Below are 27,679 nucleotides of genomic sequence, written 5' to 3'. Positions count from 1 at the left end.
ATGATACTGAAACAGTATAATTATTGAATCTGCCCAGTTCCTCTCCAATATTTTAGGTAGGTGTTGGAGAGACTTGACAGTTTTATGAATGAAAAATTATGCAGAATGGATCAGGTAAGAGATAGACTGTGACTAAAGAATTAAGTGTGGCATATCTATAGACATTAATAGAATAAATGAGTTGAAATTAAAGTATAGAAGCATAATATATGTAGTCAATAGACTGGGTGCTTGCAATTTGTGAACTGGCAATGAGAAGTACGTAATGAGTGGAGGAAGACAATTATTGTACCTCCATATAAAGGTGTTAATTGGAGGAATGTTTTATAGTAGTTACATGAGATGAATAAGTTTGCTTGGTCCACCAGATAAAATGTATTGAAAAGGTCTTGACTGAGAGACTGATGGAAGTGACAGGGAAGAAGATCAGTGAGGAGGAGGGAAGATACAGAAAAGGAAATTGTGGTGTGGATTAGTTCATAGACGACTGCAACGGTTAAAGTCGGAACGGAGGTGAGTCAGTCGTTTTATCACAACTAAAAGGAACCGTTTCAAAACTCGCGCGGTTAGTTCTGAGGAAGCATGTAGGTGGCATAGCTGTCACCCACGGTCACACCACACGGCCGCTGAGACGTCAACAGAAGCCGCCATTAATTTCTGACTTCTACAACAGGTTAGACATAATTCCCGTTGTCCAGACGTTAAGAAACACCAAAAAAGGTATGATAAGATGAACGATTTGGTGTATAGTGAAGTAAGACTTTGATATATGTTAGTACCGCTGATACTCTAAATAAGATAAGTGATTTGTGTAACACGTTTCAAGAGGGTTCGAGTCTTGGATCCATTGTGTACCTAATGGTCTGAGTTCGCTAGCTTTTAATTAGGTTTAAAACTTGAAAGATGACTGTAACCTGCTAAGGCTGCACCTTGGCCCGAGGGGGAGTGAGTGTGTGTGAAGGTGGGAGTGAGTGAAGGTGAGTTTGTGTGACGGCTTGAGGTTGACGGGGAGTGAGACAGTAGGAGTGGGGCGGTTTATGAATACTTTGGTTCTGTTACTTTTTGCGATTAATTTTATATTCATGTTACGAAAACCGTGGAATTCGGCTATTGTTATCTGCTCCTGTCCCTGACATTCAATCTTTCTGTGGCCAAGTTTTACCACAACCACAGCATAAGTGTGCCTCCATAGTTGACTGCTTGAGCGCTCGGCCACCAGCCCACCACGCTACCAAGAGGGGTAAAACTACAGAACCACTGCTCCCCCCCTTTCCTCTCCCTTCCCCCATTCTCCCCCCCAACAAGCTTGGGGGACTGGGGGAAATCGGAGGTTTTGGGGGGGAGCCAAGAGACGAGATATGGCGATCCCCAAAAAATCTAAGGACAAAACCTAACCTAACGGAACCTAACCTAACCGGGGGGGGGCTGTGCCTCCACAGACCCCCCCTACAACACTAACCTTGAATGTATTCTGAACTTCCATGTTTGAATGGGGAATTGGAGAGGGAGATTGGCTTGTTTTTGATGATTGTGTGTGGATGTTCTTCAGAATTGCTTGGATATTTTTTTAAGATATATTTTACAAGATGCCTCTGAGGTGTGTGCAGTGAAGCCCTGGCTGTCAGGGTGTATGCAGTAGTTTGTGAAGGTTATGAGGTCTGGTTACACATATCCTGTGTAGGTTCATATGGGTCTTGACAACTTGATGTAGCTATTTCTGCTTAGAGATCACTACTATGCATTTCATGGAGAGTGAGTCATTGTTTTTCGCAAATATCTTTCAAACTAATGAATTGATCGGAATGATACTTTGACACTGTGTACTAGACACCTTCCGCTAATTTTTGGTCATACTAAGCAATGCCAAATGATGTTAGTAAAAGCGTTTACTCTTGAGATATACGGTGTTGCCGAGCCTCGCCAACCTATCCATATGGACGTCTACAATCCCCCATCCCATTCCTCCCTACGTTCCTCTCTCCTGCTTGCTTCCCCCCTCCTCCTCCCACTCTCCCACTATCTTCCCCTCCACGTTCGATTGTGTACGTTAGTTCTGGCGACTCATGTGACTTCGGCTTTAAACGTCAAGAGTAAACGCTTTTACTAACACCATTTGGCAATGCTTAGTATGACCAAAAATTAGCGGAAGGTGTCTTGTACACAGTGTCAAAGTACCATTCCGATCAATTCATTAGTTTGGAAGATATTCGCGAAAAACAATGACTCACTCTCCGTGAAATGAGTAGTAGAGATGTGGCAGAGAGAAGAAGAGTATATAGATAGAAGAGAATAATGAGAAGATAGAGAACAGCAACCAGACAGAAAGGAAAAAAGAGTAGCCAAATCCCAGCCCAGTAAACATGATGTCCAGTCTTAGAGCAAGACCACACCAGCCAAGACCAAGACAGTAGACCCAAAAAGATAAGGCATAAAAAAAGAAGACACCAATTAGGTTTATTGGCAACACCATGGTGAAGATGTCTAACCAGTTCAAGTACAAGATGAGAGGGATCATCTGCACCAGCTTTAGTGGTATGAAGATCACCAACATCAGGAAGAGTGGAAAAAGCAGTAGCCAGCATGTGGGACTGGATGTTTACCATCTAAGGAGGAGGAAATGGCCTAGAGTATGTCGTAGAAATAGGAGACTGTGAAGAATGTGGTGGATGCCCTAAAGTCATTGGAAGTGAAGGTCATGAGTGTGACCATTGTGGGTATCATGCAGAGACCCTGAGAAAGTCAGTGTCTCATGAGACACTGAGCGCTTGCTGTATAACAAAGGCAGGGGACTGAAAATAGAGGAGCTTGATATGGGAAAGAGTGAAAGCAATGTGAATGTGATGAGTCTTTTTTTTCTTTTTATGCAGGGGAGGAAACTTGCCAAGGGCAAAAAAAAAAAAAAAAAAAAAAAAAAAAAAAAAAACTCAACTGGGTTGCCAGTTCCCTTAAAGATCATAAGAGTTACTGGGTTGCCAGTTCCCTTACAGATCATAAGAGTTATCCAGAAGTAAGGGACAAATGTCTTGAAGCTTCCCTCTTAAAAGAAGTCAAATCGTAGGAAGATGGAAATACAGAAGCAGGCAGGGAGTTGCAGAGTTTACCAGAGAAAGGTATGAATGATTAAGAATACTGGTTGACTCTTGCATTAGGGAGTTGACAGAATAGGGGTGAGAGGAAAAAGAAAGCCTTGTGCAGCGAGGCCACAGGAGGAGTGGAGGCATGCAGTTAGCAAAATCAGTAGAACAGTTACCATGAAAATACCAATAAAACATAGAAAAGAGATACAACATTTTGGCAGTGAGAAAAAGGCTGAAGACAGTCAGTCAGAGGAGGGAAATTGATGCGACAAAAAGCTTTTTATTCCACCCTATCTAATAAAACTGTGAGCGTAAACCCCCCCAAACATGCGAAGAGTACTCCATACATTGATGAATAAGGCCCTTGTATAACATTAGCAGTTGGAGGGAGGAGAAAAACTGGTGGAGATGCTGCAGAACGCCTAACTTCATAGAAGCTATTTTAGCAAGAGATGAGATGTAAAGTTTCCAGTTAGGATTATGAGTAAAGGACAGACTGAGGATATTCAGTGTGGAAGAGGGAGACAATTGAGTATCAATGAAGAAGAGGATAATTATTATTATTATTATTATTATGAGGTCAATGAAGGCGACCCACTGGAAAGCATAACTGCATAAACCCAAAGGCCCAGTGGGCGGCACCTCACCGATAAGTGAAAGGAAGTAACAGGAATGAACAACAGAATAGGAAGATTGGTAGAGATCTAAGAGGTAGTGAGTTCAGAGAGAAGAAAGGTATTCACACGTTTTTAAATGCTTCAATGTTACTAGAATTAACAATCTCGTTGGGAATTGTATTCCAGAGTCTAGCAGATACTGGGATAAAACACCGGGAAAATTGTGAAGTATTACATCGATTCACAGACAAGGAACGGTCATTCATGATCAAGGATTGTCTTGTAGCACGTGCTGGTAGTGAAGGGGCAGGCAAATGACAATGCAACGGGTGGTTGGAATTAGACATGATTTTGAAGAAATAGGACAATGATCCAACCAAACGACGATGCCGAAGATTAATCTCAAGATTAGGAAGAAGAAATTTAATCTGGTTGAATGCTCTATCTAAAAGCTTTAAGTGAGACTCTGCTGCAGAGATCCACACAGAGTGACAATATTCAAAATGAGGCAGTATGAAAGAGTAAAAGCAATTTCTTACAATATCATCAGAGGAATATATCCGCCTACATTTGCGTAACAAACCAACTTTACATGAGACTGATGATGCAAGTGAACGCAAGTGCAACTCAAAAGTAAGTTTGGGATCAAGGGTGACTCGAGTAACTTCAGAGACGAACAATTAGGAATAGGTACTTCGTTGACAACAATATCAGGGTGAACTGGGAAAGGTGTCCTTGATCTGCTAATAACCATACTATGGGATTTACTCGGGTTCAGTTTCATACCCCACCGATCACACCATGACAGAATCCTTGAAACATCTTGAGTGAGTACATTAGCGACTCTCTGCCTATCCTGTGGGGAAGGAATTGTCGCATATATAGTGGTGTCATCAGCATAAGCAACCATATTAGATTCAATCCCACACCACATGTCAGATGTATAAATAATAAAAGAAGAGGTCCCAGAACACTTCCCTGCGGAACACCGGATACAACTGGACTAAAAGAACTAAGGCAGCCATCAACAGTCACACGCTGCCTTCGACTCGTTAGGAACTCTGACAGAACTTGATGGACGCGGCCACCAATACCAATAGATCTAACTTTCGATAAAAGGGCTCTATGATTAACACGATCAAATGCAGAACTAAAATCAAGTGAAATTACTCTAGATTCATGACCAGCATCAAGGGCAGCTTGCATGTCGTGCGTTATGCAAACGAGAGCATCAGAAGTACTGAGACCTTTTCTAAAACCAAACTGACTAGATGGCAACAAATTATTAATATCTAAAAACGATTGAGACGCTTGGCAGCAGGCGCTCAAAAATCTTAGATAACACCGGGGTTATGGAAATGGGTCTATAGTCACCGGGGTGAATGGAGGATGAAGATCCCTTTGGAATAGGGGTAACATTTGCAGTACGCCAGCATACCGGAAAAGAACCCTTACGAAAAAGAGCTCTAAAAATAACTGCCAATTTTGGAGCGAGAGGAGAAGCAATCTTTTTGTAAAAAAGAGGCAGAAAACCCAAAGGATCACAACCCCCGAATGAGTCTAACTCATTAAGATATCTTAAGATTTCGGAGGACTTAAAGGCAATGGAGTGTAATTTAATGTCCTGGGGACAAGACGGCAGATCAAACTCTTCATCACTTTGTTTCGAGTTAAAACGGAAGCTAAAAGATTGGCTTTGTCCTTAGAATTATGGCAGATTGAACCGTCAGTACATGACAGAGGAGGTAAACTTGAGTCCACACCAAAGAGTGATTGCTTTAAAGCTGACCACCATGAGTGTGGTTGGGAGGTGCCAATCAGAACATTTTTAAGGTGTTCATTGTACTCATCCTGTGCGCTAGAATATGTACGTTGGGCAAATAAACGCAGACGAACGTAATTTTCCCATGATTCAGGTGAACGCAGTCGGGACCATTCACAATAAGCAACCTGTTTTCCACGCTGAGCACGCCTGCAGTCATCATTAAACCAGGCACTGTCCTTGCGACGACTTCGAATTATTTTAGAAGGAATTCTTCTTTCACTAATGTTAAGTAAAACACTGTTAAGGGAATCAATTGGACTATCAGAATGTAAAATTTCCCGCCATACAATGTTGTTAAAATCGGCAATGACACCAGTCCAATTGGCTCGTGACTTTAGAAATACTTTCCGCGATATTGGCTCGTCCGGAATAGGAAATGAAGTTTGAATATTGAAAGACAAGCCAGAGTGGTCTGTGCTACCAAGGGGAGGGACGACCTGCAAAGTTACTGCAGAGGGGGCGTCTGTAAAAGAAGATCAAGGCAATTACCCGAGACGTGAGTTGGGCTATGAACGATCTGCTCACAACCGGTGAGGTTACTAAAATCTAGAGCAGCCCGACCATGTTGATTTGTTTGAGAAACGGAGTTCAACCAATCCTGATGATGTGCATTAACATCACCAACAAAAACAAAGGAAGCTTTAGGGTCTGATTCTTGAATAGATGCCATAGAATTTAGCAAACAGTCATAAATAGAATCATCAAGATCGGGATTTCTATATACAGAGAAGATATAGTAGTTATTAAAACGACTGCAAATTTTAACCAGCATCATTTCATGACAGCCACACTCAAATTTGGTAATGCGTGAAGCGCTGCATGCTGGACGTAAGTATATACACATCCCCCGAGCTCTAGGGATAGAATCACGCCTCAGAAGAAGAGGCCTCTTGAAATTAGGAATCAGAATCTCAGAAACATGCCTGAAGCTCGAAACAAGAGTCTCTGAACAAAAATTATATCATATTTGGAGGACGCAACTGCAACGTCTTGCAAGTTGGCCTTTAGGCCCCGAATATTAATGTATAAGGCCTTACAACAGTTATTACGAGGACCGGGATTAGGGTGAACATCACCACTAAGGGTAATGAGGAAAATTAAATAAAATGAAACTCCATAAAAAAGAGAAAACACAGCGGAATAAAAGGTCCACCTGGAGGAGCCGCAACACCAGGCAAGGCAATTATTATGGTATACCCCAGGTCGCCAATTACATGGGGGACCTGACAGTAGCAGTGGCAAAAGAAAAGAAGGAAAAAATCGCTGCCACCATTCATCCCTTTGTCCTGCCTACACAACGTGGGATTGCGAGAAAGAAAGGGAAAGAAGAAGAAAAAAAAAAAAAAAAGTTCTGGGTCGCATCAACCAGAGGGAGGAGAAGTGGCACAGAGACTGAAGGTCGGATGCACGACTGTGGAATCTCTGCAAACCCACTCCTATGAAATAGAAAAGAGAGAAAAGAAGGAGGAATGTAGAGAATAGCTCGGGCAAAGTTTTATGACCTCACACCCTGGGAGAGGCCAACCACCCACAGGGTGGGGTTGGTTGTAAGGTTACCACCCAGCGTGAAAATAGCTTACAGATATACTATAAACTATTTAAGGTACACCTCATGTTTGTTACCTGAGTGAAGCAACAAACACTAGGTGGTGGATGATGGGCGCCCCCACCTACCTAGTGCATGAGATTCAGGTGATGGAAAGCTCAATTACCTTTTGTGGGCAACTTCTCTATCATGTATAGCATGAGAACAGGCTGTGTTAAATCAAGGTTTAGAAGATTTAGTTTGAGAAAAATTGAGGAATGTACGCCTCCATGCCAGACACTTATCACCCGTGTTATGCGTTCAGCACACAGAGATGGGTCTCTGACGCAGAAACAGTAATCATTTCAGGGAAAATCAGCATAATACCTCCTCAGGTCCCCATAACTGGCAGAGGCAAAATGCCAGAGGCACCTCCAATTTGAGGGATCCTGAAGAGGGATTGGAGAAATAGGACAAGATACAGAAATGAGATTGATCGGAGGAGCCCAATGGAGAAGATAGGGTAACAGCATAAGCAGAAGGATTAGAGGTAAGGAAAAGATCAAGAATGTTGGGCGTATCTCCATGATGGTCAGGAATACGAGTAGGGTGTTGCACCAGTTGCTCTAGTGTACATGATTATCATGGGTGAAGGAGAGCAGATAGGGAGAATAAGAGGAAGCATAATATACTTAAGAAAATTGTGAGAGAGCGTGGAAAGGACTCGAGTTGGTGATAAAAGTGCACATGTAGGAACACAAGGAGAACATATGAACAATAATGGTGTAATGCTTAGAGAATTTAATCAGAATGATTTTATTTAGGTAGATTTTTCTTTTTTGTATTAATCCTTTTATGCACTGATATCCATTTCAGTTGTATGAGCTCGTTTTCTTGTTTTAAGTTTGGCCAATGTTAATTAAAATCATGGCTTAATATACATTAAATCATAAGTAAGACTATTAATTTAGTTGTGTAAGTTATGTTAAAGTAACTTACTTTAAATTAGAAAGAAAATAAGCTCATTAAACTTCATAGTAGTTACATTTATCATCAATAGAAAATCTTGCTTTTTAAGTATTTGAATATTTTTCTTGCTGATGTGGCGATTGGTGTGAAAAGGCAGTTTAAGCGACCTGCGGAAATGGAAGAAATGAAGAAATTGTTGATTGTTTGGATAAACGAAAAGCAGATAGCTAGTGATTCTTTGTCAGAGGGCACAATTTGTGCGAAGGCTAGGCTGCTACATCTTGATCTTATTTCCAATACTACATCTTACTGCAATGATGATTTTAAAGCAAGTAAGGGGTGGTTTGGGAATTTCAAGAAAAGAACTAGAACTAATTCCGTTGTGAGGCACGGCCAGGCCACAAGTGCTGACAGAGTTGCCGCTGAGAAATTTGTGCCTGAATTTAAGAAATTTGTGGATAAGGAGTGCTTAAACCCACAACAGATCTTTAATTGTGATGAAACTGGCCTGTTTAAAAAACAAACAAACTACCAAACAGGACCTATATAACAAAGGAAGAGAAATGTTTGCCAGGTCACGAGCCCATCAAAGACAGGCTAACCCTGCTTCTGTGCATCAGTGCTAGTGGTGCCTGCAAAATTAAACCACTACTTTTTTCTAAATTTGGGTTTAGCAATGGCTGGAACGAATTACCTGATTTATAGGTATCAATAGTTGAACTTTTTAATACTCGAACAGCCATTTGTAATGAATTAAGTTCGAGTATTGAGTCTCCACTGTATTGCCTGATGGTGGTGCTAGTAGTGGTGGTGATGGTGGCAGTGACATGAGAAGCAGGAAAGAAGCAATTGAACGCTAAGGAATTAACTGATGAGCTTTTGTTCTTTAGTCTTGATCTGATGCTGAGGCTTGGAATATATTACTGCTTGTTGATGTTATTCTATTATTGCACTTGCGCAATTATTTTTACTTTGATATGGTATGTATGAGACATTCAAGGTTTACTTTTTAAGGGGATAAAGAATTAAAGATTATATCCAACTCTTCCAGCTTGTGAAAGGACATGCAACCCTAGAATGAGTAAGTTTCAAGACTCCTTGACAAGAGGCAGCTAGATGAGTGTCACCACTAATGTCTGTTATGGTTACAGCTAGAGGAGGAGTAGAAAGCCTTTAGACCCAGTGCTGACACTATTTGGACCAGCCCTCCTGCCTATTAGAGGATTGAAAGTTGCTTTTTCCTGCAAGCATTTTACTGCATTAATTTGACACAGTATCTTACCTGCCCAGCATGTCCTAGGTAGTACTGAAGAGGGGAGGTGAAAGTGACCCATAAATATTCTATGAAACTGAAGAGGGGATGAAAATGGCTCGCAAATCTTCTGTGACACTGTACCAAGTCGAAAATAATCCAAAGACTGTCCGTAGATTTTGTAATGAATTAATTTAATAAAATGAATGGGGAAAACATATTTGAAATATTTGATACCACAAAATCTCCAGAGAGTCTTTGGAGTATTATCTGATTTAGATTATAGTTAAAGGATATTTGGTGCAGAAGAGAGGGACAGTTGATTGTCATTAAGAGTGAATGGTTGTGTGGAAGGTTAGGTCGAGTTGATAGGTGGAGGAATTGAGCTTTTGAGGTGTTGAACTCTGTTAATTTTTCTCTGCTCCAATCAGAAATTTTAGAAAGATCACATTTCATCTTTCTTTGCCTTCCCCATTCACACCCAATACAAGCTTATCTTTCATTGCACCCTTTATTTTGTTAGATGTTTCTCTAATTTTTTCCTTGCTTTCCACACACCCACACCACTTCAACTTGCCTTTCACCACATAGTATATTATTCTCTCAAGATCCTTCTCTCATTTTGCATTCTTCTCCTTCCAAACTAACATACATTATTATATTGTTTTGTTTATTCAGTGTACAAAGTCAACATGAAGCTGTCTCGGTGGAAGTTTTATTAATGAGTTTATTTCTTTTCATGCTCAAAGGAATTGCAGTGCAACAGTGCCAGTCATCAAATACAGACAAGAATTGACTTTTATTAACTTATGTCTAACAGGTATGCGTATTTGTGTGTATATGTACCTAGTTGTATATACATGGTTTGAGTGGGACTCCATATATACTTTTGAGTGTCTCCATATATACTTTTATCTGACTTTTCCTTAAATGTATGCACATTTTCTGCTATTACTATCTCTTTACTCAGGCCATTCCAGATGTCCACTGTCCTATCAGTAAAACTAAACTTAATGTTCCTCAAACATTGACTTTTCATGATCTTGGAGTGTCTTCTCGTCTATGTATCTCCATCTGTAAGTGTTACCAGGTCTTATCTGTCTATCTTTTCCATATGGTTTACTATCTTATACATTGTTATTAGATCTCTCTCTCTCTTATATCTTTCAAAGTTGGTACTCCCATTTCCTTCAGTCTTTCTTCATAGGTAATATCCTTCATCTGGCACCATCTTTGTAGCTGTCCTATGGATTCTTTCTAGTTTCTTGATATCCTTCTGCATGTGTGGAGACCACACCACTCTGCATATTCAAGTCTGGGTCTGATCAAAGTGGTTATGATCTTTTTCATCATACTCTTATCCATGTAATTGAATGCTATCCTTTTTTTTGATAGTTGTGTGTGTGTGTGTGTGTGTGTGTGTGTGTGTGTGTGTGTGTGTGTGTGTGTGTTCACCTTGTATTCACCTAGTTGTAATTTTACAGGGCCTGTCTCCATATCTACACACATCCAACTTTCCTTTAAAACTATGCACATTCCTCGCTGACACCACCTCCTCACTCAAACTATTCCATACCTCCACACATCTCTGTGGGAAACTATATTTCTTCACATCCTTCAAGCATATTCCCTTGGCTATCTTTTTACTATGCGATCTTGTAGTTCTATTTAAATTTTCCTCTCTCAACATCATTTGTTCATTATCCACTTCATCCAAACTGTTCAACAGTTTATAAACCTGTATTAAATCTCCTCTTTCTCTTCTTTGTTCTAAGGTAAGCAAATTCATTTCTTTTAATCTCTCCTCATAGGTCATTTCTGCCAATTCCGGTACCATTTTTGTTGCCATTCTCTGCAATCTCTCCAACTTCCTTATATGCTTCTTTTTTTAAGGGGACCAAACCATCCCAGCATATTCCAATCTTGGTCTAATTACCGTACTAATTAATTTCTTCATCATATCTTTATCCATATAATGAAAGGCTAATCCAATATTTCTAATCAAATTATATGTTTCTCCAAACATCTTGTCAATATGAGCCTCAAACTGTCCATGGTCTTGTATTATCACTCCTAAATCCTTTTCCACCTTTTTCAACACTACTCCTTCACCCATCTTGTATGACCCTCTTGGCCGTCTTCCACTCTTCCCCATCTCCATTACATTACTTTTGCTCAGATTAAATTCCATCTCCCACCTCTTGCTCCACTCCCAAATCCTATCCAGATCTGCCTGTAAAATGAGTGCAAACGTGTGCTTGTGTTTGTTTGTAGCTTCTGTTCACGGAGTTTATCCTTAATTATTTATATACTACTACTGCTACTACAGTATAATGTCTGACCTTGAAATTTGCCACAGAACTCTTTTGACTGCAACTTCAATGTAAGATGCTCTGTAACCCTAGAGGAGGTGGAGACTGAAAACTGAAGTCATCCTTGCTGGTTTCTTTAGAGGTCAGTAGTGGTGGTTAAGTTAGGTGATGTTAGTTTTGTTTATCTTATTTTTCATTTAGTTTTCTTTCCATCTTCCCATTAATTTATTACTTTATCATTCTCATTAAGTCGGTCATAATTTTTCAGCTCATTCTGATAATTTAATTTCTCATTATTTTCCATTCCTCAATTCCATCCACAAGCTGAGGTTCAGGAGAGTGACAGCACAAACAGTGACACAGAGGAGGTGTTAGTGACAGCACAAACAATGACACAAAGGGGGTGTGAGAGGTGCAGTTTCTGTGTATGATGTGATATCTGAGCTACTCTATGTGAGACTGTTGTAAATAAATAATTATTGTTGATTTGAGTATGAATGAATTAGTCGGTGTGTGGAATTGCTGGTCTGCTAATGAGATAGATAGCTGATGTTTGTGATATAAATATATTATCATACTTTAAATACTGCTTCGCTTATTGTGTATAGGTTCTGTTGATTTTCCAGAGTTTATCACTAAGGAGTTCTATTTGCTTGCAGGATTGATGCAGAAGAGTGAAGGGCTGTCTGCTACCTGATGCAGCCAACAGTCTCTTTCAAACCTAGGGAGCTGGAAGGTTAGGTGATCAGTGCCGAGAAGTGGATATAGCATGGCAGCAGGAGTTGATGCCTTAAGAGGTGTTGGAGTGGGTCACACGTTAGCCCAGCATCAAGTGCCACAACAATATCCTACTTCTCCTTGGAAAGGTATGTATAAACTTCAGAAATTGCTTGTATTGTTGAAAGAATAAGAATTTCAGTATTTATAATGTTTACTTATAAAAAAAAATTATAATAAATAAATAAGGAAATAAAGAATAAAATAAAATAAATAAATAAAAACTTTATTTGCAAAGGTGAAGGGAGGAAGGAGTCTCAAAAATAGACTGAATTGCTCATAAGAGGCCCTGTCCCTTCCCCTGAGATGGTTGGGGAGGGTGGGACTTTACAGACCCTGACCCTCCCTGCTTTATGGGAGGGACGGGAGCTCTATGTGCAAATTGTACCAGAAATCTTTTGAGGGTTTGAGGGTCCTTCCCCTTCACTATTGTGGAAATGAATGGCTGAATTACATCACCATATGCTATGCTTTTTTTTTTTTTTTTTAATATACAACTAACATTTACCATCACTAAATACAAAATAAACAAGTAGTAATAGATATTACCAGAGATCCAAGCTATGTCTAACCAAGGATACTCAGCAGGTCTTCTTCACATAAAATCTAGGGAGGCTCTGGGAGGGCCTCTGAAGGCTCAGCTGGTCTTCACGGCCTAGGGAAGCCCTGGGAGGACTTCTGGAGGCTTTGCTTGGCTGGACTGCAGGATGACTTCATCTCCACAAACTCCTTAACCATTTCACCATTATCATTTTATCTGTCCATCCTTGCTGTTGCAGATCCTCCCCGTTTGTCTCTACACTCTCAAACTGTGCTCCTCGTGTGGCCTGCAGGAACCCCACCACAGCCACACTCATCATCTTGCCTTCAGTTGCCTTGACTGCTTCTACCACTTCCTTCACTGTGTTACCTTGGTGTCATTTACCTCCAGGTTGTTACCTTCTCCTTGATCTTGATGCTACAGGTTGTTCAGGATTTCTCCTGAGGCAGGCCTTAGCATATTGGCAGCTCCTGTAGGGACAAAAGAAAAACACAGCAAAACATGCACCAGACACCATCTTTCTTACTACTGATTCCTACATCAAGCACACCACATTCTCACCATGAAGTCCTTCACAGCTTTAGTCATCCTTTCATTCATCTCTCCACCTACTGTTCTAGTCCCAGCAACACAATTATTTCCTTCCTGTCTTCTCCACCCTGTCATTCCCAATTCCCTCAGCACCACTTGCATCATCTTATTTCTCTCTGGCATACTTCACACACTCTAGCAATCACATGCTCCACTGTCTTGTCCTCCCATGGCATGTTTTGCTGGGGGGACTCAGACTATGTTAACTCCTGTCAATCACATCCATGTACTGTGCTCTAGCTCAGAAGAGAAGGTCACCACTGAGGCTGCCATCATACCACTCTAAAAGTACTCTTCTGCTCCATCTTATTCCTCCATTCACTCAGTCCCATACTTTTCATTTTATTTTTATCTTGATTTACATTTCCTTACATCCCACTCTAGATTCTCTCCATTTCTAACAATCATGCTTCAGTCACTCTCAACATGCCTCCCCTTAACTCATTGAAATGCCCAACTATGCTTGCCACATTGGGAAATCACCTGTAGGGTGTGTGGCAAGGGGATTTCCCCTGTGTTGCCATTATCACCAGCTACTTCTTTCTCTAACTCCGCTCAACCTATGTAACTTCTGCCTTGGTCTTTCTTTCTGCCTTTGTGTTTCTATATAAATTGGTGCATCTCTGATTTCTGTATTAAGGTTTCATTTCTCCTAGTCATAAAAGTAGCATATGAACTAGGGAGGACGAGATGGCCGTTTCCTTTACCACATCATCAGCGGAATTCTTTGCATTGCAGGCACATGTTATCATTATGGATCCTCTGCTTCAAGGCAGTTAATTACATCATCAATATAGGTACATCTTTCGAGAGAGAGAGAAAGTGGGCCGGTGATCTGTGAAGATGTGGCACCACTGGTTTCCACGCCCTGCCGGTGATCTGTGGAGATGTGGCACCACTGGTTTCCACGCCCTGTCTGCCATTTCTCACAGCAGCTAGTATAGGCATCTCATTTTCAGACCACTCTTCACTACCATCCTGATACGCTTCTTCCCACACCTGCTATTCCTAACCTTCCATAGAAACACCTTCCTAACTATTCTTAGTTCACTTTTGCTATATAACCTAGCCTTGAATCTCAATGTTGCTTTTACATGCCTCTCTCTGAAAGTACTCCATTCCATGTCTCCCCACTCAACGCCTTTATCACTGCATACCCTGGTGCATTAAGTGCCCCACTAGCTACTATTCTGTCCTACTACTTGTAACTTAACTTCATTTTCATTCCATGCAACAGCCACGCTCTTCCAAAACTTCTTGCAGTATGTCATATTTGTGTGCTGCAGTTCCTAGTTGGCCTATCGGCTGGTTCACCAAGCTCATCTTTTCATTCTTCACTTTCACACAGCCATTTGGACTTGTCCACATTCCCAGACACTTGTATTTATCAGTCTGTTGCACCTCAGTCTCTCCCAGTCTCCCCACATGGAGTTTCTCTCATCATCTGACCTTCTCACAATCATTTCTTGCTTTTTCCGATTGCTAAATTAAACTCTAAAACTCTAAAGTCTCTTCTATACCCATCTACAACAGACTTTGGAGCATACAAGAACACACATCATTTCCCTACCCCTTACTTCTGCATTCATCCTTCTCATTCTGGCAGCCAGTTCCTCTGTATGTAAATTAAAGAAGGTTGGTGACAGTATACAACCTTTCTTAACTACTTTTTCACTCTTTACCCAGTCTGTTTCTTTATCCTTTAGTCTGTATCTAGCCCTTTTGCCCACATGCCAACTATCTCTGCACTCCTCTAATCTTTTCTAAGACTGCTTTAACATTCTTCTATTCACCCTGTCATGTGCTTCTCTATATCCAGAAAAGCTAAGTATAATTTCCTAACATCCTTCCTTCTCTCAATCAATTCATTCATCACAAACATTTTTTTATCTTCAGCTCTCCTAATCACACAAAAACCATTCTATTCTTATTCTGTTCTTCACCCAACAATCCAGTTCATTCAATCCTATTGATCACAAATTTTCTATTTTTGAACATCTCTATGGTATCTCATCTGGTCCTGCTGCCTTCCCATTCTTTTGCCTTCTCACACATTTCTCCACTTCATCTCTGCCTCTCCATCATATACCCTTCTCTTACATCAAGTACCTCACCTACACCTCCAATATCGTCCCAAAACTTCTCATTTCTTCCTTACCCGTCACCACTGCCCCATTCACCATCATGCTTTCCACATTCAGGCATCTCCTCACCCTTCGATAATCTATACCATTCTTTACCTCGTTCCACACTTTTTTCTCTAGGGATTGATTCCTGCATCTCTCTCACCTACTCTTAGCATCCATTATCTTTCACTTTGTCACTTGCTGCTGCCTCACATATGCTGTCCATGCATTCTGGTATTCACTTTCTGCCTCTTTGCCTCTGTCTATTCCTCCTCAACTGTCTACACACTATTCAATCTCTTTCTCTCCTGGCATCCCTAACCTCTTTGTTCCACCATGACCTTACATGTATGCTTCCTGGCACTTGTTCTCACATATCCTATCTTGTTTTTATGTGGGAGAGAGGGCTAGTCAAGGGCAACAAAATATGTAAAAAAAAAGCCCACTTGAGTGCTGGTTCTCTACAATACAAGAAAAGCATTAGCCAAAATTAGGGAGCAAGTGTCTTGATACCTCCCTCGTAAAAGAAGTCAAGTCATAATAAACCTTACTGCTGCATTCCTCCCATTCTCATTAAAATTATCATTCATTTCATCCACACCATTCAAGATTTCATCTTCCCAACCCTTCTCACTTAGGTCTACCTGGAAATTCTCTAATCCTGCATCCCTTAACCTCAACTTTCTTCTTTAAACCTTTTTGCATTCCTTTCATCTCTTCCATACAACTTGCACTCCAGCACTAGCATGTCTGAGACAATGTCAACTGTTCCATCCTCATCAATCCTTCCTATACACGAAAGCTACTCCTCCTCCTACTGTCCTAAACTTTCCATCCCTTTCTAATCATCACATACTCACTGTCATCCCTCTGGTGTGTCTCAGTCATTACGACTAAGTCAAAATGCCACTCACCAATGAAGTCCATCCTTTAATTTCCTAATGTTCCAAACTTCATATGAACATCCTCTTCCCCCAGGTTCTCTTTCATTCTGGTTTCACTATGTCCTGCTTGCTGCTTGGTCTTGTACAACCTCTCAAGGAACCTGTTGTAAATTATTCTTTCTCTTTCCCAGCTAAGTTGTATCTCATCCCTTTTGAACACTAGGAATCTTACACTGCTGCCCTCTCTGTCTCTCTGCCCAAAATCGCTTCTTGGATCTTGCTTTTAGCCTCCTGCCTTGTCTCCTTATAGCCATCCCAACCGATGGTCCTCCTCTCATCCATTCTCTCTCTCTCTCTCTCTCTCTCTCTCTCTCTCTCTCTCTCTCTCTCTCTCTCTCTCTCTCTCTCTCTCTCTCTCTCTCTCTCTCTCTCTCTCTCTCTCTCTCTCTCTCTCTCTCTCTCTCTCTCTCTCTCTCTCTCTCTCTCTCTCTCTCTCTCTCTCTCTCTCTCTCTACACAGATCACCATGTGTAAAAGAAAAATAAAATAATGAGAAATCACACCTTTCTTTTCTTCACTTGTAACTTGCACACACTTCTTATACTTAGCTGTAACCGTGGCCGATTCCGAAGTAGCTTGAGTAAAGACACCTTTTGATCCTCTCACTATACGGGGACTTATGTAAACAAAATATATGTATAAACAAAATGCGGTGGTACTTTAGCGTGAGGTCTACCGCTGCATTATCCCTCCTTCATGGATATCACACATTTCCATACATTTATTTTAGCGATAAACACTTAATTTGTACACATATCCAAGGGATGACTCAAATAGATGTGGAAGAAAAGTAAAAATAAACATATTTCCATATATTCATTCTAGCGATACACACTTCGTACATGTAAGACCTCACGCTAAAGTAGCATCCAAAATGCTGATGGGGATGAGATAATTAAAAATGGACTATATACATGTACAGTACCAGAACAATATCAATCCCTACAGATTATCCTTGGTGATTAATCCCAGCTAGAAATATAAACGCTAAATAATGGAACCGCAGAAAAAAAACGTCTAAGTTGTGGTATGTTGGCATAATGTGAAGAGCGTGAGGATTGAATCAGTGTAAGGAAAAATAAACAATAAACATATCAATTACACCAGAAAAAAAGGTATTCTCCTCCTTTTGATTTCTGAGAGTTCTATCTAATGCGTTTTCTTCCGCTATCTTGTCCTCGTTTTATTTCCATCAGTATTTTATAGGGTGAGAGCTAGAAAGGGAAAAATAATCATTTACCACCAGTAATGTGAGTTGAATTCTTAATACTTAAATACAAATAAATAATTTGTCACGATAGCATTTAGTAGTGACAATGGCTCGTATTCTCACACATTTTTGTGTTTCACCACTCTCAAAAGTTATTTGAATTTACATGTTTTTTTTTCGGCGTTTTTGTGGTTCAAGAAGATTGACAAGATTTCTACATGATCAACACTTTAGAAAACATCGCCAATCATCTCTGTGGCCTTTGAAAATAGTTGTGGTGAGAGCAAAGCTTCTGAATACAGACGTACATACATATGCTACAATTTGGTCGAAATGATCTACTTTCCCTTGTTACTTTATAAAGGGGAAAATCCGAACAGATGAACTGATTGACGCAGATGGACAAAAAAGGTTGGGACACTTTATATTTAATAGGTTTTGTCCTTCCTCTTCACCCACCTGTTAATTCCTTCCCCAGAGTTCCCCATTGGAAATTACGTCTTCCTCGTTTTTCTTCATCCGCCTTGGTTCCTTCTCTCTCTGCCATGTATTTTCTCTTCCATCTCTTCATCCTCGTCCATGTGTTTTTCCGATTGGCTCTATAACTTCACCCACAGCCTGTTGGGAAAAAAAAAAAAAAAATTGTCCACAACATGAAAACACCTTTGAACACTGAACACCTACTGCACCCTGTTAAAAAGGTAGATGACAAGAACACTAACAACTTCCACAAGAGCCTGTAAAAAGCGACTGGAAAATGATGGCGAGGCTTTTTCATAATCTCAAACTATTACTCGAAATTTGAAGACACCATTGAAAGCTAACAGCTTGCGTGAGGCATTTCATAGCAGCGATGTACAGTACATCCTCCTCATCGTGAACTAATGGATTTCCTGTAATTGATGCCTTGCTTCTTATTATCATGTTCATTGAATGATAGAACTTCACAGAACTGAGCTGGAGTCAGTCTGAAATGTTGTCTAAATTTCCTTCATCCATTTCTAGCTCTTGAATAAGATGATAATATTCACCACATTCCAGTCGTTTCATATTTGCTTGATATACCCAATTCCTTTTCCTCTTATTATTCAAGGCTAAAAATAACATTAATAACTCCTCCTCCTCCTCCTCCTCCTCCTCCACGCCAGGAACTCTCGACTATAGCATCACGCCCGGTGTGAACATACCCATAGCAACCAAAGTCGGCCTGACTCTAGTGCGTCGTGTGCGTCATCTCCGGTGTGAAACGGCCTTTAGATGGTGAGCGTGGGATTGGGCAGACATCCACGCGTAGGTTCGAATCCCATCACATACCGCTTTGAAGCTATGACATTTGTCTAGTGGTTTAAAGTTACCTTCATGTCACCATGATACCCAGGTTCTAGGTGGTTACACCAAAGATGCGCACGGGTGGTGATATGGACCCTAATATGGGTACCACTATAAATAAAATTGCATGCGCCTAATGGGGGGAAGCTGAACAGCGCTTCCCACGTATACTCCTCAAGTATGTCTACAGGCGCTATAGGCCATGAAAAAAAAAAATATATATAACACTAAACAACCATTAACAAGCCCCCGGCCTGGACGGGGGCCTGACGGCCACTCTACCACCGACAAGCAAAATACCATAGTCGTTCATTTCGACCCTCCCACCGCCCAAGCACCATTCCCATATCCTCTTTGAGTAGCCTGTGCCAGACGTGGTTCTGGCAGCCAAAACTCTTGGCATTACGATGGACAGCAAACTTTCCTGCGGCCAACACAGTCAGAGACCAGACTACCATTGATAGATTACATATGTCACACCATTCTAAAATCACTTAGCCTGATTCACATGAACTTTGAAATTCACATGACTGTCATCCTTCCCCAACCTAACATACCCATCTCCCTCATAGTCTTCACGCCTCAACAAAACAAACTGAGTGCAAAAAAGTGTAGTCAGGATCATCCTTGGCCCATAATACGCTAGTACACAACAGCCTCGGCCTCACAGAATTAACCATGCACTGCAACAACTTCCTTCACTCACCTGTGGATAGGTAAGCACCGCGAAAACGCTGCTTCAAGGTGTCATTTCTCAAACCCATGAATCTTGGAAACTCACGACTAAGTGGGCGGACACATGGACGGAATACTCTCTATGCTTCATCTTATATCATTAAAGTGAATATGCGTCACTCATGTAAAATCCCAACGAAACATTAACAAGACTATCGTTGCAAAGACACCTTGGGTCGTGACAAAACATCCAAGTGGAACCATACAGGGCATTTACTGAACTAATCTCAATACGTTACTTTGCTGCACCAGCTCGGATTTGCTTGCTTTTTATTAACAAACGAAATATTAGATTACAACGCAAGAAAAAGTAAGCAGCTACCATTAATATAATGTAAAAGAAAACTAGAAACGAGCCACGGTACCTGTGAGACCGACGCTCTACCTGCTACTCCAACCACCACTAACATGGAGGCAGCGCCTCCTTAGCACTGGCTGCTATGACGGACTGCAGTAATTCCTTTAATAATTACACGTAGATGCTGCCCTATGGAAAATGGATGGATCAATAAGCAGACGAGAACTAAATTAAGAAAATAATTATCAAATAATGTGAAATGTTTATAAAATCGAATGAAATACGAAAAAAAAAAAATATATATATATACAAGCAACAAGAACACCAAACACTTGTTATCCCACAACAAAACAATAGCATTTAAAAGAAATAATACATAACGTGACAATGACTAATTAACAATACCTTGCACTACAATGACTCCCATGCGCCCACACACGCGCACACTGAACCTCCTCCCGCAACGCCTCCTGAGATACTGACGTGTAGAGCTAGGTAGGAACCAATTCCAATTCTTGGAACCGGTTCCGCTTTAACGATTCCACATGAATACAGATTGTAGATTAGCATAAGTTACAAATCACAAATAGTATACTATATAGTTCTTATTTATAAGAATGTTATTAATATTATATATATATATATATATATATATATATATATATATATATATATATATATATATATATATATATATATATATATATATATATATATATATATATATATATATATATATATATATATATATATATATATATATATATATATATATATATATATATATATATATATATATATATATATATATATATATATATATATATATATATATATATATATATATATATATATATATATATATATATATATATATATATATATATATATATATATATATATATATATATATATATATATATATATATATATATATATATATATATATATATATATATATATATATATATATATATATATATATATATATATATATATATATATATATATATATATATATATATATTGGTGCACACCCAAACCCCTTAACACACTCAAAACTAATCCCAAACACACTCAAAACACCACATAATACCTCAAAGTGTCCCCAAATACACCTAAAACTCACTAGAAATATCCATTATACGCCAAAATCATCCTGAACCACCCAAATACAAACACAAACCACTCAAAATTAAATCAAAACACTCATAAACCAAAGCAACACCTCTAAAGGCATCAAAACACACACAACACGTCAAAATCACCCGGCCCACACACCCAAACCATTTTAAACACTCAAAACTAACATAAAACACTCAAAACACCATGCAACACCTCAAAATGCACCAAGACACACTTAAAACTCACTAGAAACATCCAATACAAACCAAAATCACCTCCACACTCAAACCACTTACAACACTTAATATCATCCCTTACCACGCTCAAAAAGCCATGCAACCCCTCAAAATAGGCCCCAAACACACTTAAAACTCTAGAAACACCCAATATCACCCCCACACACACATCCAAAAGACTTCTAACACACACCCACACAGCTTAAAACACTCAAAATTATCCTAAAAACACTCAAAACACCACACAACCCCTCAAAATGCTCCCAAAACACAAGACATGGAAATACTGAAACATCTCGATCTATATACTCAAGGTACGTAAAATACACCTAAAAGGCCTAAAAAATACTGAAAACACATAAAATGCAGCAAAAACATACTCATAACACTATTGCAACACTACTGAACACACTTGAAACATCCCAAATATATCCCAAAACCAACTGTATGCATTATAAAGAACGTTAAGATTAAAAGGGACACTTACCTAAATATTACACCTTAGCTCCTTCTATTCCGCGTCTATTTCATGCCTGAAACCCTGTCAATGCAGAGGTACCACTGCCAGTCCGTCGCAGCAATTGTCATGTCAGGAAAAAGTGTGTCATTATTTCAAACATATTACAAAATATACATCCAGAAAAGTGTAGTCTCGTCTGCGAAATTATTCATAACAATATCCAATGAATAAGGTACCTCATTATTATTTACTTTAACTAGCATTTCAAACTGGAATGGCAGTAATACATGCAACTGTATCTTAACTTTTTTTTTGTCTCACTCTTTTGACTGACTCTTTCTAATCTTTTACGGAGACTGTAATTCTAGTGGGTCTTTTTTTTTTTCTAGTGTATGTGTGTGTGTGTGTGTATATATATATATATATATATATATATATATATATATATATATATATATATATATATATATATATATATATATATATATATATATATATATTTTTTTTTTTTTTTTTTTTTTTTTGTCCTTAGCAGTTCTCCATTTTACATAAAAAAGAGGTAGCTAGAAAGAAAGTACACATTGAGAGGAAAAACACTAAAATTAGTCATATGGTGCTAAATTTGGAGCTGAATATAAAGAAAAGCGCTAAAAAACGCTACGGTGCTAAATAGAAAAATGGGTGTTAAGGCGCGTTTTTCATAGTCCACGCTTAAGGCAGCCTTAAGCCTGGCTTAAGGCTGACGTCATTTTGTGTTCTTTCATGTCTCCAAACTTGAGCCAGAGTGTAGCCCGCCTTAAGGCAGGGCCGGCCAAACTCAAGCCAGCTGCAGAGCAGGCTCGACTTTCCGCTAGCCAGTTGTGACGTCACATGTAAATAAACAAATGATAAGACATGACGAATGAATGCTCCATTAGCTGCTGTTGATAGTTCTGCACCAAACTGAATGCTGTTTCAGTATCTTCTGGTATCTCTGGCAAGTCTGGAAACATGATGGACTGGACTGTTGATGCAGGGAGGAAAGATAGCAACTAGGATGATACCAGCTTTGAAGCGCCTGGAGTATAGAGATAGATTAAAGGCATTAAACATGTTTTCATTTGAGAGGAGATGTATAAGAGGGGGATATTTAAAATGTTCTCAGATACAAACTACATAGATGTGAGATCTTTCTTTACCTTAGAGGAGGGAAGTAGGACTAGAAATCATGGCAGGAAGATTAGAAAGCAAGGCTGCAGGTTAGATATAAGAAAATATTTCTTTAGTCATAGGGTGGTAGACTTCTGGAATGCATTGCCAGAGACGGTTGTAAATAGCACTAGTTTGACAATGTTTAAAAACAGATTAGATAAGCACTTAAATTTATTAGATTTATAATTATGTATAGCGCTGCATGATAGTTTTTATAAGAAATTTACTATAGTTAAACAAGACATGATCCCCATGTATGGGGACCACAAATTGTAGAGGATTTCGCTGCAGGACTTACCCCTGTTAATGGGCCAAATATTTAGAATTAGTATATAATGTATTGTGTACTTGTAAGTGTAACTTTAAGTACTGATGACGAGGTCGCTGTGCGACTGATACAGGATAACCTAGATGGGCCCTGGTGGCCCTTTGTTATCCTGTTATTTATGTTATGTTATGTTATGTTATGGAGGAAAGATAAGTTACAAAGCTGCAGCATATCTTGCACTTCCTGTTCGTCCGCCATCTTTATTGTTGTCATCTGTCAGCTGGTGACTGGTCACGTGATCGAAGGTGGCCCGTTTTCCATTGTCCCAGGTTCTGCTTAAGCCTGCCTTAAGGCGAGGTCTAGCCGTAGGGGCATTAAAAAACGCAGCTTTAAATAACTTGAAAAAGCGCTAGATTTAGCGCCAAAAGCATTAAGTTGGCAACACTACCTGGCTGTTCCGCTGTTGACAACCGGCCTCTCTTCGTTTTCCTCCTCCTCCTCTTGTTGTTTCCTCATTTTCCTAGTTACCTTGTTTCATGTTTCCTCCTCTCCCTTTTCGCTCATCTCATTATTCATTAACTAATTCATTAATTGTCATTCTTTTTAGCTCCTTCCCTCTGCGTCAGTATTTTCCAACATGAGGAAATTTTAGATTAATATCTGGCTGATGAACTTTCTTTAAATACTACAAATTCATTCTGCTCTATAACATCACCTGCAGCCTGTTGAATAGTAAAAGGTAAAAGAAATGCTTTAAAAAAGCTGGTCCAATTACCACAACATGAAAACACCCTTGAAGACTGAACAACTTCCACTGTAGCTGTTTATAAAGGTAGATGACAAGAACACTAATGATTTCCACTAGAGCCTGTTAAAAGCGACGGAGAAAAGACGGCGAGGCTTTTCATAATCTCGTTAAACTATCACTCGACACAAACACGCCACTTAAAACTAACAGCTTGCGTGAATTGTTTCATAGCAACATTGCATACATCCTGCTCCATTCCCCCGCTCCTCATCTCTCCAGATATGTTCGTGTCGCGGCGGAGCTTATAGACCTTACATTTCTTCCCTGACATTTGGCATACCACACGGAACTACTCACCATATAGGATAGGTCTTCAAGTTTTTTGGTCCTGCAAGACACCCTCCACCGCTGGAAATGTGTGGAGGATTCTACCTTCGCAGCGGCTGACAAAACGACCTTTCCTACTAACAATCAACAGTAAACAACCATTAACAAGCCCCCGGCTTGGACAACTGACGGACACTCACTCTACCACCGACAAGCAAAATACCATTGTCGCTCATTTCGACCCTTCCACCGCCCAAGCACCATTCTCATATCCTCTTTGAGTAGCCTGTGCCAGACGTGGCTCTGGAAGCCAAAACTCTTGGCATCACGATGGACAGCAAACTTTCCTGCGGCCAACACAGTCAGAGACCAGACTACCATTGATAGATTACATATGTCACACCATTCTAAAATCACTTAGCCTGATTCACATGAACTTCGAAATTCACATGACTGTCATCCTTCCCCAACCTAACATACCCATCTCCCTCATAGTCTTCACGCCTCAACACAACAAACTGAGTGCAAAAAAGTGTAGTCAGGATCATCCTTGGCCCATAATACGCTAGTACACAACAGCCTCGGCCTCACAGAACTAACCATGCACTGCAACAACTTCCTTCACTCACCTGTGGATAGGTAAACACTGCGAAGACGCTGCTTCAAGGTGTCATTTTTCAAACCTTTGAAACTCACGACTAAGTGGGCGGACACATTGACGGAATACTCTTTATGCTTCATCTTATATCATTAAAGTGAATATACATCACTCATATAAAATCCCAAAGCATCATCAATAATTCAGACTATTACGACAAAGACACCTTGGGTTGTGAGAAGACAGCCAGGCAGAACCATAGACGGCAAGCTGGTGACAAACTTTGTTTACTGACCAAAGTTCAATACGTTTTTCTATACTAGCTAAGCCTCCTAATATTTTATTAACAAAGGAAATATTAAACAAGACAAAAGAAAGAGTATAAGGTATGCAAAGTGAGCAATTACAACCAATTTAATCCAAAAGAAAACTTGAAACGGAAAACGGTACCTGTGAGACCGACGATCTATCTGCTAAACCGCCAACCACCACTAACATGAAGGCAGCGCTATCGCCAACACCTTAACACTGACTGCTATGACGGACTGCAGCAATTCCCTTGATAATTACTCGTACACGTAGATGCTGCCATATGGGAAATGGACGGATTAATAGAGAAACAAGAGCTAAATCAAGAAAATAATGATTGAATAGTGCCACGTTTCTAAAATCAAATGAAATACGAAAAAAATACAAACAGCAAGAAAACCAACCACTTGTTATCCCACAATAAATTAAAAGTACTTCAAAGAAATTATACAGAGCTTTATAGAGAATACGTACTGTCAAAACTATTACACCTGTTCTAATTAACATTACCTTAAATATACCTGCCTGCAATGACGTCCACGTGCCAACACTCGCGCACACTGAACCTCTTCCGTCACCGCCTCCCGAGATACTGACGTGGCCTGGCTGTTCCGCTGTGTCCACCGGCCTCTCTCCGTTCTTCACCTCTTCTTGTTTCCTCGTTATCCTCGTTACTTTGTTTCATGTTTCTTCCTGCCCCTTCTCACTTCTCTTCTCATGATTACTTTTTTAACATACACACACACATACACACACACACACACGCACACGCACACGCACACAAGCGCGCGCGCACACACACACACACACACACACACACACGGCCCGGTAGCTCAGTGGTTAGAGCGCTGACTTCACAAGCCAGATGACCGGGGTTCGATTCCCCGGCCGGGTGGAGATATTTGGGTGTGTCTCCTTTCACGTGTAGCCCCTGTTCACCTAGCAGTGAGTAGGTACGGGATGTAAATCGAGGAGTTGTGACCTTGTTGTCCCGGTGTGTGGTGTGTGCCTGGTCTCAGGCCTATCCGAAGATCGGAAATAATGAGCTCTGAGCTCGTTCCGTAGGGTAACGTCTGGCTGTCTCGTCAGAGACTGCAGCAGATCAAACAGTGAAACACACACACACACACACACCTGCTATTCATCCCACTCACCTTTCAGTTGTTCAACAGATCCCGTCCTTTTTGTCCTCCGTGTGAAATCTATTTGGATTCCTTCTAGCGTAGGTTTACATCATAATGCCACTGTTCACCGCGTGGCCAAGGAAGCCTGCCATCTCCCTCATCGTGGTGATGGACGTCCTATCTCCCTCCCGTGCTCTCTCTCCAGGATCCGCTCCGCTGTTTTCTTGTCCGAGCAGCGCCGGCGAGATACAGAGAGGCCGCATAGTGTCACCATCACCCATTATGAGTCCGTCTGCCGCCACAAGTACACATGCTGTCGGCGGGGACTAATGATTCGTCGCCACAATGTTGTCTCAGCTCGCCTGTGGCTGGGCTACCGTCCGCCGTGGCAGGTTGCCGGGGTGAGTGAGCGAACACATCTTCACTAAGTCGCCTGTGTCGCGCTCCTCGTGCCAGTGCCAACACCATCGAGCACTACTGTCTGTCGTGTGCCACTGTGCGAAGCCTCCTGTCCCAGAGTCTGCCACTGGATGCCGCTGGATGCCGTCTGCCGTCACCTGCTGCTGCCTGACGTGTTGGAAGAGCTTCTCGTGCGCCAGCATCGCTTTGGAGGGCTCTCTTAACGCCTTGCCCTGCGTGCTCTGCGTGGCATCCATTCATTGTTTTGTTAATATCTCTGCTGTCTGTTTTGTTGTTTACTGTGTGTGTGTGTGTGTGTGTGTGTGTGTGTGTATACGTACGTGTTTATTGAACATTGTGACTTTTATGTATATTTGCCTGACGCTACTGCATAACAAATTAATCGAATTAGTAATTTGTTTTTGTGTGTGTGTTTGGTAATTCAATAACATTTCATATAATTTCTTGGTGTCTACGGTATGTAGGATGTAAGAAGACAGCGCTTAATAATTACGTAAATAGTCATTAGCCGAGGGTTCAGTCGATTCAGACCTTTAATGGTGATAGGTTAGGCTTGAAGGAGGCTCGCCGTCTAATTATCTATTATCTTCCGCCCACTGGTCAGGCAATGACTCTTAAACTAAGTACGTACTTGATTTGTTCGTTGGATCTATTGGCAAACAAAGCAATTATAGATAAAATGAAGCATTACAGAACTGCAGTATAGGTGACATTTTAGGGTATTTTACCATATGCCAAATCCAAAG

At 40.4% G+C, this 27,679-nt stretch overlaps 2 long non-coding RNA genes across 4 annotated transcripts; one reads left to right on the top strand and one right to left on the bottom strand.

Moving 5' to 3' along the window:
• Positions 1–611: 611 nt before the first annotated feature.
• Positions 612–15,314, top strand: LOC123518942. 3 transcript variants are annotated; one of them, XR_006678929.1, is made up of 5 exons: positions 612–673; positions 10,015–10,085; positions 11,625–11,719; positions 12,237–12,443; positions 14,225–15,314. It is a non-coding gene; the product is annotated as an uncharacterized LOC123518942 (long non-coding RNA). The 3 variants fall into 3 exon arrangements; XR_006678928.1 differs by lacking the exon at positions 14,225–15,314 and adding an exon at positions 12,943–13,197; XR_006678930.1 differs by lacking the exon at positions 14,225–15,314 and adding an exon at positions 12,943–13,197 and having other exon boundaries at positions 650–720.
• A 2,117-nt stretch (positions 15,315–17,431) lies between these two features.
• LOC123518875 lies at positions 17,432–20,593 on the bottom strand. The gene is made up of 4 exons (XR_006678905.1): positions 20,533–20,593; positions 20,195–20,316; positions 18,225–18,383; positions 17,432–17,769 (listed from the first exon to the last, which is right to left on the bottom strand). It is a non-coding gene; the product is annotated as an uncharacterized LOC123518875 (long non-coding RNA).
• Between the last annotated feature and the right edge of the window lie 7,086 nt (positions 20,594–27,679).

This window comes from Portunus trituberculatus, chromosome 44 (genome assembly GCF_017591435.1).
Source record: "Portunus trituberculatus isolate SZX2019 chromosome 44, ASM1759143v1, whole genome shotgun sequence".
Lineage (NCBI taxonomy): Eukaryota > Metazoa > Arthropoda > Malacostraca > Decapoda > Portunidae > Portunus > Portunus trituberculatus.
Note: the sequence above shows the minus strand (reverse complement) of the source record. Positions and strands in the feature narration are given on the sequence as shown.